Below are 9,768 nucleotides of genomic sequence, written 5' to 3'. Positions count from 1 at the left end.
CTAAATCATGGGACTTTATCTGGTTTGTAACATACCTGGCACCAGGCTGCATAGTCTTTTTTTTTTTTTTTTACATTTATTTATTTTTGAGACAGAGACAGAGCATGAACAGGGGAGGGGCAGAGAGAGAGGGGGACACAGAATAGGAAGCAGACTCCAGGCTCTGAGCCATCAGCCCAGAGCCTGATGCGGGGCTCGAACTCACGGACCGCGAGATCGTGACCTGAGCTGAAGTCGGACACTTAACCGACTGAGCCACCCAGGCACCCCGAGACTGCATAGTCTTAACGGAGCCTTGAACCATAGATGGTAGGCAGTAGAAAGTGCCCATGGGGAGGAGCTGCAGAGAGAGCTGACTGAAGGGAGGCCCACCATTGCCCTGGGCTGGGAGACCGATAGGAAAAGTGGGGGAAGGAAAATCCAATAGGATTCGCTTTGGGTGTTGCTGTGTGCGTGCCCCTGGGAGTGTAAGAATGTGTGAATCTGTTTAAGTGAAATTTCTCCATGTGTCAGGACACAGAAGATGATGAGAGGGAAGAAAAACAAGGAATTAAGGAACTGAAGAAAAAAGTACATGAGAACACAGAGAAATACCACCCCCCACCTGCTTTCACCTTTTCCTTACCACCCACAAAATCTTGGCTCATTTTCATTCACTTCTGTGTACGTATTTTATCTTGGCTACTGTTGGAAGAAAGAGAAAAATATGGAGTTTTAAAAGCCTGGGATAGCTTTGAAATCACAGATGTTGTGTAACCCAAGTCTCCTCTCTCCTCCCTCCCTCCCTCTTTTCTCCCTTTCTCCCTCCCTCCCTCCTTCCTTCCTTCCTTCCTTCCTTCCTTCCTCCTCTAACATTAATAAAGAGCCAGACTCACTTACTACTCAGTAAATACTTGTTGAATTAACATATTAGACTTTGGACTTAAAAGCCAAGGCTGGCATCTTTGAGAGGCTCATAATTTCCAAATTTGGGGAGGGCTTCACTCATTGGATTGACATTATAATGAACTCATTTTCCTTTCTTTTTTTTTTTAAATATTTTTTTAATGTTTATTTTTGAGAGACACTGATTGCAAGCGGGGGAGGGACAGAGAGAGAGGGAGACACAGAATCCGAAGCAGGCTTCAGGCTCTGAGCTGTCAGCACACAGCCTGATGCAGGGCTCCAACGCAGGAGCCATGAGATCATGACCTGAGCTGCAGTCAGATTCTCAGCCGACTGAGCCACATAGGCTCCCCTGGACTCATTTTCATCCCTGCAGTTTGTAACAGTACTCCCACTTTGTGGTACATCTCAGTCACCCGGAGGGCTTGTTAAAACACAGCTTGCTGGGCTCACCTGCAATTTCTGATTTGGTAGGGCCGACGTGGGGACCAGTAATCTGCACTTCTAAGAAGTTCCCGGGTCCTCACTTTCCCTCCTAATTGCCATCAGAGAAAATGGCATAACACAGGCTACTTTAGGAAGCATTTTTGCCTGGTGGTGGTGGTGAAGGGGGCACAGCCGGATGCATCCTATGCCTGTGAAACCCCTGACGGGGCTGAGAGGTAAGAGTAGAGATGAGTCAGAACTTTTCTCTTCAGAGCTACCATGCTCTCCTGGCTCAAATGGTGCAATGAGCAATGACTGTCTTTTGCGTAAGAGCTCACCACTCCTGCATTTAATGGAAATGTCTTCACATTGTGACACATTATCTTCTTTCAATCTAGAGCAGTTGTTAATATATTTTTTGAGTGGATCTGTTTCCACAGGTACTTGGAAGAAGACATTATGGGTATAGTAGCGTAACAACTTACCACATTTAGCCTCCTTTTAAAAATATCATTCCCGGGGCGCCTGGGTGGCGCAGTCGGTTAGGCGTCCGACTTCAGCCAGGTCACGATCTCGCGGTCCGTGAGTTCGAGCCCCGCGTCGGGCTCTGGGCTGATGGCTCGGAGCCTGGAGCCTGTTTCCGATTCTGTGTCTCCCTCTCTCTCTGCCCCTCCCCCGTTCATGCTCTGTCTCTCTCTGTCCCAAAAATAAATAAACATTGAAAACCTTCTTTAAAAAAAAAAAAAAAAAAAAAAAATCATTCCCTAAGAACATGTTAATTTGGTAGTGGTGAAGAACTCTTTCTTTGTAAGAGCCCAAGCTACCTACATGCAGTTGACTTAGAAGCCAGTGTCTCAGGTCCAGATTTCTCTCGAAGCTCTGGAGGTCTCCCCTGGAATTCTCCATGGGTACTTTAAGCTTGTCTTAGTCAACCCAGAGCCCATCATCTTCCTTCCCAAGCTTTCCCCTGTACCTCTGTTTTCTATTTTGGTGATTAGCACTGTCATCTAACAAGTTTCACAAGCTGGAATCCTTCTGCCTCCTTCAATTTCTAGGTCATTCGGGCTCTTAATAGATATATTTTCTGTGCCCTTTGATCTGTTCCCTCAGCCATGGTCTCAGCTAGGCCCTCACTCATCTGACTCATCATGATGGCCTCCCAGCTGGTGCCTCATTTGGTCCCACTCTGGGCCCATCTCCCCAAAGCTGCTAAAGTACTCTTTTAAAAATGCAAATTGGATTTCATTGCTCCTTTATTCCACATGGCTTTCAGAATAAAATTAGAATTTCTCAGCCAAGAACAAGGCTCTTCAGCATTTTGCCTTTGCTTGCCTCTCTGCCCTCAGAGCTTACCACTTTCCATTTTGTATCATTCACTCTAGTCATGTAGAACCAACTGGAGGGCACTGAGGCATTACTGTGTTTTAAATATTAGTACAAAAACCCTTTATTTTGAAGTAGTTTCAAACAGAAAAATTGCAAGACTAGAACAGAAACCTCTCATGTATTCTTCACCTAGATTCACCAGTTGTTAACAGTTTAACACATTTGCTTTATCATTCTTTCTATCATCTCTCTATCTCTAATCTCTCTGTTTTCTGAACAGTTTTAGAGTAAATCATAGACATACTTCTTTTATCCAAGAATGTATTTCCTAAGTGCAAAAGCATTCACTTACTCAAACACGGGGCAGTTACCAAATTCAAGAAATTTACATCAATAAAATAGCATTACCTAATTTATAGACCCCATTTAAATTTCACCCATTAAAAAAAAAATTGAAGTATAGTTAACACACAATGTTGCATTAGTAACATATTTCAAGTGTACAACATAAAATTTCACCAAATAAAAAGATTTTTTTTAATGTTTATTCATTTTTTTTGAGAGATAGAGAGAACAGAGCGTGAGCCGGGAAGGGGCAGATAGAGAGGGAGACAGAATCAAAAGCAGGCTCCAGGCTCTGAGCTGTCAGCACAGAGCCCGATGCGGGGCTCGAACTCACTGACCACAAGGTCATGACCTGAGCCGAAGTCAGATTCTTAACTGAGCCACCCAGGTGCCCCAAAATTTCACCATTTTTTAAAACACTTTTATTTTTTATTTTTGAGAGACAGAGATAGACAGACCATGAGTGGGGGAGGGGCAGAGAGGGGGGAGACACAGAATCCAAAGCAGGCTCCAGGGTGTGAGCTATCAGCACAGAGCCCGATGCGAGTCTCTAACCCAGGAACCTCAAGATCATGACCTGAGCTGAAGTTGGACGCTTAACTTACTGAGCCACCCAGGCACCCCAAATTTCACCAATTTTTATAGAACTTTTGTTTTGTTGTTCTCTGCAGCCACTCTTTGCATGTAATTGTCATGTTCTTATAATCTTCTTTAATGTGGACAGTTTTTTGTGCATCCACGGCTGCTCCCAGTCTCATCTGTCTTTCAGGAATACTCTTTGCCTCGTTACCCAACAGATTCGTACTTTATCAAACTAGCACTGACAAGCACTTGCCCAGACATGTTTTACATGACCTCCCAATCTGATTTTCCCAAATTTCCTCTCCTGTTGCACCACGTGAAACGCTTCATTCTTGAACTAATCATATTGCTTTTCTTATTTGGTTTGTAAGCCACTCAAGGATGAGGATAAAGCCTTATTTAACTTTTTATCACCAGCGGCCAGTAAAGTGCTCAACACAAAGTTTGTGCTCAGTATGTGTATTTTTAATATTTTGATAAGTGTGCTCCCATGAATGAGTGTCTAACATTTAGAGGTCAGTACCCCCGATATCTAAAGAGCGCCCTCAGACTGATAAAAGTGTGGGAACATGGGTTGGTAGGAGTGTGAATTGCTATCACCTACTGGGAAGGTAATCTGGCAGTATCTGACAAAATTAAAATTTAAGGAATTTAAGAAATCCTGTTGTGGGGGCTATATCTTTGATGAAACAAAGGATAGTACATAAAGACATGAGTGCAGTGAAGTTTATTGTAACATCATTTACTATAATTAGAAAAATACCAGAAAGAATTTAAATATTCATCGGCAGAAGAATAGTTGACTATGGAATATTCATACAATTAAAAAGAAATGAACATTTTGGTACATCCATATAGTAAAATGGAATGAAGGCATAGCTACCATGCTGAACAAAAGAAGCAGAACGCAAAAGGGTGCAAACCTTTGGACTCAATTATAGGAAATTATGAAACATGCAAAATCATATCATGGTTTATTGGCATGGGGAGGGCAGGTTTGATGAGGAAGGGACACATGAGAACTTTCTAGAATGATGGAAACGTTCTGTATCTTGACAGGGGTGTCAGTTCCATGGGTATATGCACTTGTAAAAATCTCTTGGGCCATACACTTAAGGTCTGTATCTCAATTATATTGTTAATTTTAACAATATTCCCAAGGAAATTTGTCATAATAGTATTTATTATAGTAGGACAATAAAAACAGCCAAAAACTTGGAAACACCCTAAACGTCCATCTCTAAAGGAATAAGTATATTTTGATATAGGTATAAATAAAAATGATGTCATTACTTAAAAAAGAATAAGTACAACATAAATGTCCTAATCTGGAGGGATAGGCATGATATATTTTTAACAAAATAAAAATTGTTTAATAGAGTATATAGTATATTATTTTTATAAAAAGTAGCAAAAACTTTCATATAATTATAAATGTTTATATAGCCTATGGAGAAAGGTTATAAAGGAATCCATGCCCAATTCAGCACTGAGAATCTACATGTATTTCTGCAGTTTGCATGTATTTTTATGATTAAAAAAAATCCCACAAAAGTGAATTCAGTCACAAAAATACATGCAAGGAAACAGAGAAGTAAATACATATGAAATAAAACTAGTTGGGAAAACACATTATGGGGCTGAAGACATAGTTACTGCTTGGCTCAATTCCAGTTGTCATTCCCTTCCAGCTGTCATTTGCCTTTTTGTCCTTTGTCCAATTGTTTTTTGTTGAATAGCACTGTTGAATGAATAATAGAAAGTAATATAAAGAGCTCCTGAAAAAAAGAATCAGAGAGCATTACATCGTGTTCCCATTGAAGTTAAGCACGTGAGTGAACCAGCAGACTGGTTGGAACTGGTGAACCAGCAATTTAGCAAATTTGACAACTTTTGGCAAATATGATTTATGTTGTGGGGATGAGGCAGAGATGTTTTCATGTGTCTTGTATTTATTTGACCAAAGCTTTTTCTGAGGGATGCACAATTATGATGTACACAGAACGGACAAAATGAAAACAAATGTTTGTGTGGTCAGGCTTGTCCTTCTGGCTAAACCAGCCCACAGACCAACGTGCCCAAGCGTCCCTCTGTTTCTACGGAGGCAGTGTGCTGTAGGAGAAAGAGAATTTTTAGAAAGAAAGAAAGAAGAAAGAAAATAAAAGAAAGAGCTCAAGCTTTAGAAGGGAGGCAGGGGTTTGAGTCAAGCCTTCTTCGTTTAAAAGCATACCAATGGACAAGTGTCTGACTTCTCTGAGTCTCTCTTTCCTCATCAGAGGTGACTGTGAGGTTTGCTGGATTTAAAAAGACAGCACAGTGCCTGGCATGTGTTAGATACTTGAACAGATTAATGTATGTTCGTTTCTAGTTTGCACCGTCGTATTTATACTTGCCCAGAAACATCCTAGTATTTTTCTTTAGGCAATTCCGATCTTAGTGAAGGAAACTAGCTCAGAAACAAAGGGATTTATCTAGCCACATAGGTAACTTTCCATATTTCACCTACATTGGACTCAGGTCTACAACTTCCCATCATGAAGCTGGCTTTCCTCTGCCCTCGCTTCCACTTTTCATCTCGGGCTGTACAGTCTTAGCAGAACAGGATCCTTAAGTCTGCATTTGTGATAAAAGAGACAGCAGCTTATACTAAAGTGGCTTTCTCTCTGTGTGTTGAGTCTGCCTGACTGATAACAGATCAGAAACAGCGAGTGGCCTTTGAAATTGAAACACTGACTGTAGTGGGGAAAATGAAAGGATCTTACGTTTTTGATCAAAGGGCGATATCTTCCAACTTGGAAAAGGGGGTTATTCTGCCTGCCAAGGCCTCTGATACTGTGTTACCTACTTACCCTAAGGAAGAAGATTCAATTTCATAGCTATTACATTGCCACATAGTTTTAAAATATATTTATAGATACACATTTCCGCAGTCAGTTTGCATTCCTTTTCCAACTTCTGTCCTTCAATCTGGCCTCCAGGCAAATGGTCCTGTGATTCCTACTCTAAATAGCATTTAAACAATTCTCTGGATCCTTAATCCTTAATGAACATTCCCTACTAAAGAGAAGACAAACTTTAAATAAAGGGAGGGTCTTAGATAAAATGAAGTCCACCATGGTGAATGGTAGGTGTTTAGTGGGATAGTTTCTGGTGTAATTCCACAGGATGAGATTTTGTGTTATTAATAAAACTGGCTGAGGGAGATGTGTGGATATGGAAATGGCATAGACCCTGACTACGAGTCCAAGGTCAGAACTCATGGGTGTCTGAAATGAGGAGAGGTGCTCAAGAGAATGAGAAGAAAGGGGTTCTTAACACTAGACAAGAAAGGAGGCTGCCATAACTGACCACTGGGGACAGTATGACTGCAAATTAGACAAGGGATGGACAGATGGGAGACAACATGGAATTATTTGCCCAAGTAAAGACTGTATTCTATAAAGGCAGCCTTGGGTATTTTTGCGGGGGTGGGGGGGATGCTAAGTCTTTATTGACTTATAAGTCTATTCACTTACAAGTTATGTCAGTTGCTGGCCTATCAATCATAAATTCTGAATCTGTTTGCACTCAACATGTGTGTGTATATATATATATATATATATGTATATATGTATATATATATATACACATACACATAAAGATATACACTCATATTGAGTTATATTGTCTTATTTCAATGTAGAATTGGCTTCTGCTTACCAGTCCAGTTATTTGTTTCTCAGTTACTCAAGCTAGATCTCAAACCACAGGTATTCTAGATTTTTCTCTCTCCTTAAATACCTAATTTCCATTTATATCCTCAATTCCTTCTCACTCCTCCTACTGATGGCTCTTTTTAAAATTTTTTAAAATTTTTTAAAATTTTATTTAGACCCAAGTTAGTTAAATAGAGTGAAATAATGGTTTCAGAAGTAAAACTTAGTGATTCATCACTTACATACAACACCCAGTGCTCATCCCAACAAGTGCCTTCCTTAGTACCCATCACCCATTTAACCCATCCCCCTAACCACCTCCCCTCCAGCAATCCTTAGTTTGTTCTCTGTGTTTAAGAGTCTCTCATGGTTTGCCTCCCTCTCTGTTTTTACCTTATTTTTCCTTTCTTTACCCTATGTTCGTTTGTTCTGTTTCTTTCTTTGTTTCTTTCTTTTTTTTAGGCTTCACTCTCCAATATGGCAGCCACAAGCCACACGTGGCTCTTGAGCACTTGAAATGCGGCTAGTCTAAATTAAGATATGCTTTAAACTTAAAATACACAATGAATTTCAAAGACCTAGTATGAAAAAAGGAATGTAAAATATCTTAGCAATTGATATAATATTTTAATTACTATATATTATATTAAATTAATGGAATATAATATTGTCAAACATAGATATAATATTAAAAATGATATTGTAATATTGACTATAATATTTAAATTATAATATTTTGGATCAATTAAATTTAATTAAAATAACTTCACATGTTCCTTTTTATGTAAAAAAAAATGGCTACTAGAAAATTAAAGATTAGGTTGTGTGGCATGCATCTGTGGCTCACATTATATATCTGTTGGGTAGTACTTCTCTAGGCCTTCTTACCTCTTCCTTTAAGGAAAAAAAGAATTGGAAATACCCAAAGCAAGTTCCCAGAGGGCTTACCCTAGTCCACATATTGATGTGCCATCAGTTTATCTCTACCCTTCATAGATAGTACCATGGACTGGTTAAGAGCACAGTGCTAGAATCACAGTGCTTTGGGTTCAAACCCTGACTCTGTTGCTTGCTACCTATGTGACTTGGGGCAAGTTACTATATCTCTCTTTGCCTGTTTTCCCATCTATTAAATAGGATATTAACAGAAACCACTTCAGAGGATAAGGTAAAATAAGATAAATAAGGTAAAAACTACTTCAGAGAATGAGGATCAATCGAGTCAATGGATGAAGCACTTTGAACTGTGTGTGACTCAAAGAAAATACTCAACTAATGTTAGCTACCTTATTGTTTCTGAAGATCACAGAGAAAGACTGTCTTCTACTTTGTAACTCTTAGGGGATTTGAGTGTCATATTTATTTATTTATTTATTTATTTATTTTAAATTTATTTTTTTTAATGTTTATTTATTTTTGAGACAGAGAGAGACAGAGCATGAGCAGGGGAGGGGCAGAGAGAGAGGGAGACACAGAATCTGAAGCAGCCTCCAGGCTCTGAGCTGTCAGCACCGAGCCCGACGCGGGGCTCGAACTCACGAACTGTGAGATCGTGACCTGAGCCGAAGTCGGATGCTTAACCAACTGAGCCACCCAGGCGTGCCTCCCTTCTGTCTTTAAATAAGCTCCACCAAGTCCAACTTAAAAATTCTCTTGAGTATCCTTGACCTTGAGCTGACCTCTGTATTGTTTCACTTTCTTCTGCATTTCCTCTCTTTAAAATCCCTTGCAGTCTGTTTTTCTTCAAGAATATATGCTCCACACATCCTGACCGTGTGGTTTAGGACCAGTTCTAGGAGACACAAAGGATCAGGCTCATTCCTATGGGGTAGGGGACAGGGAAACCAAGCCCAAGTTCTAGAATAAAGGTAGTATCAAGAGAGAGGGAACAATCATCAGATCCAACGGGGAGTAAACACAGGGCAGAAAACTCTCATAGTGTCTGTGTCTGGAGACGAGGAACGGGAGAAAGCTGGTTCTGGCAGAGTCTCCTCCCTGGGGAACTGATATATAGAGGTAGGCTTACTGTTTGAGGGTATCTTTGGCTCATCTGTAGGTGCGGGTGAAGCCACAAACGTGCCAATTTGTCTGGATAATTACAATAACCGAGTAAGTGGCTTTTTCCGTCTTCCTTGGCCTTTGGACATTTAGCTGACATCCCCACTTTATGCTTGCACATTATTCCTTCTCTCCTGTCGTCATTACCAGGGGGGAAGGAACCTCCTGGCATTCTGGGGCCTCTGCGGTTTAGGATCACAGACAATCAGAGAAAGGGTAACCTGTCAGGCAGAACTGAGTTCGTAGGAACCAGCTGGATGCAGAATCTCCTGAGGAAGGTTGCCTACACTTGAATAATCTAGGGGCATGGTGCGTGTAGGAAACTGAGATCTGCCTTTGCTGGCAGGTGAGAGGTGAATCTGTAGACCAGACCATGGACTGAATCCTGGGTGGAGCTAGTAAACGGGACCACACAAATAGAAGTACAAGCGAGGCCGAATGAAATCCAAGA

This window comes from Prionailurus bengalensis, chromosome C2, assembly GCF_016509475.1.
Source record: "Prionailurus bengalensis isolate Pbe53 chromosome C2, Fcat_Pben_1.1_paternal_pri, whole genome shotgun sequence".
NCBI classification, from domain to species: Eukaryota; Metazoa; Chordata; class Mammalia; order Carnivora; family Felidae; genus Prionailurus; species Prionailurus bengalensis.
The sequence above is the reverse complement of the archived record's forward strand: the minus strand, read 5'-3'. Positions refer to the sequence as shown.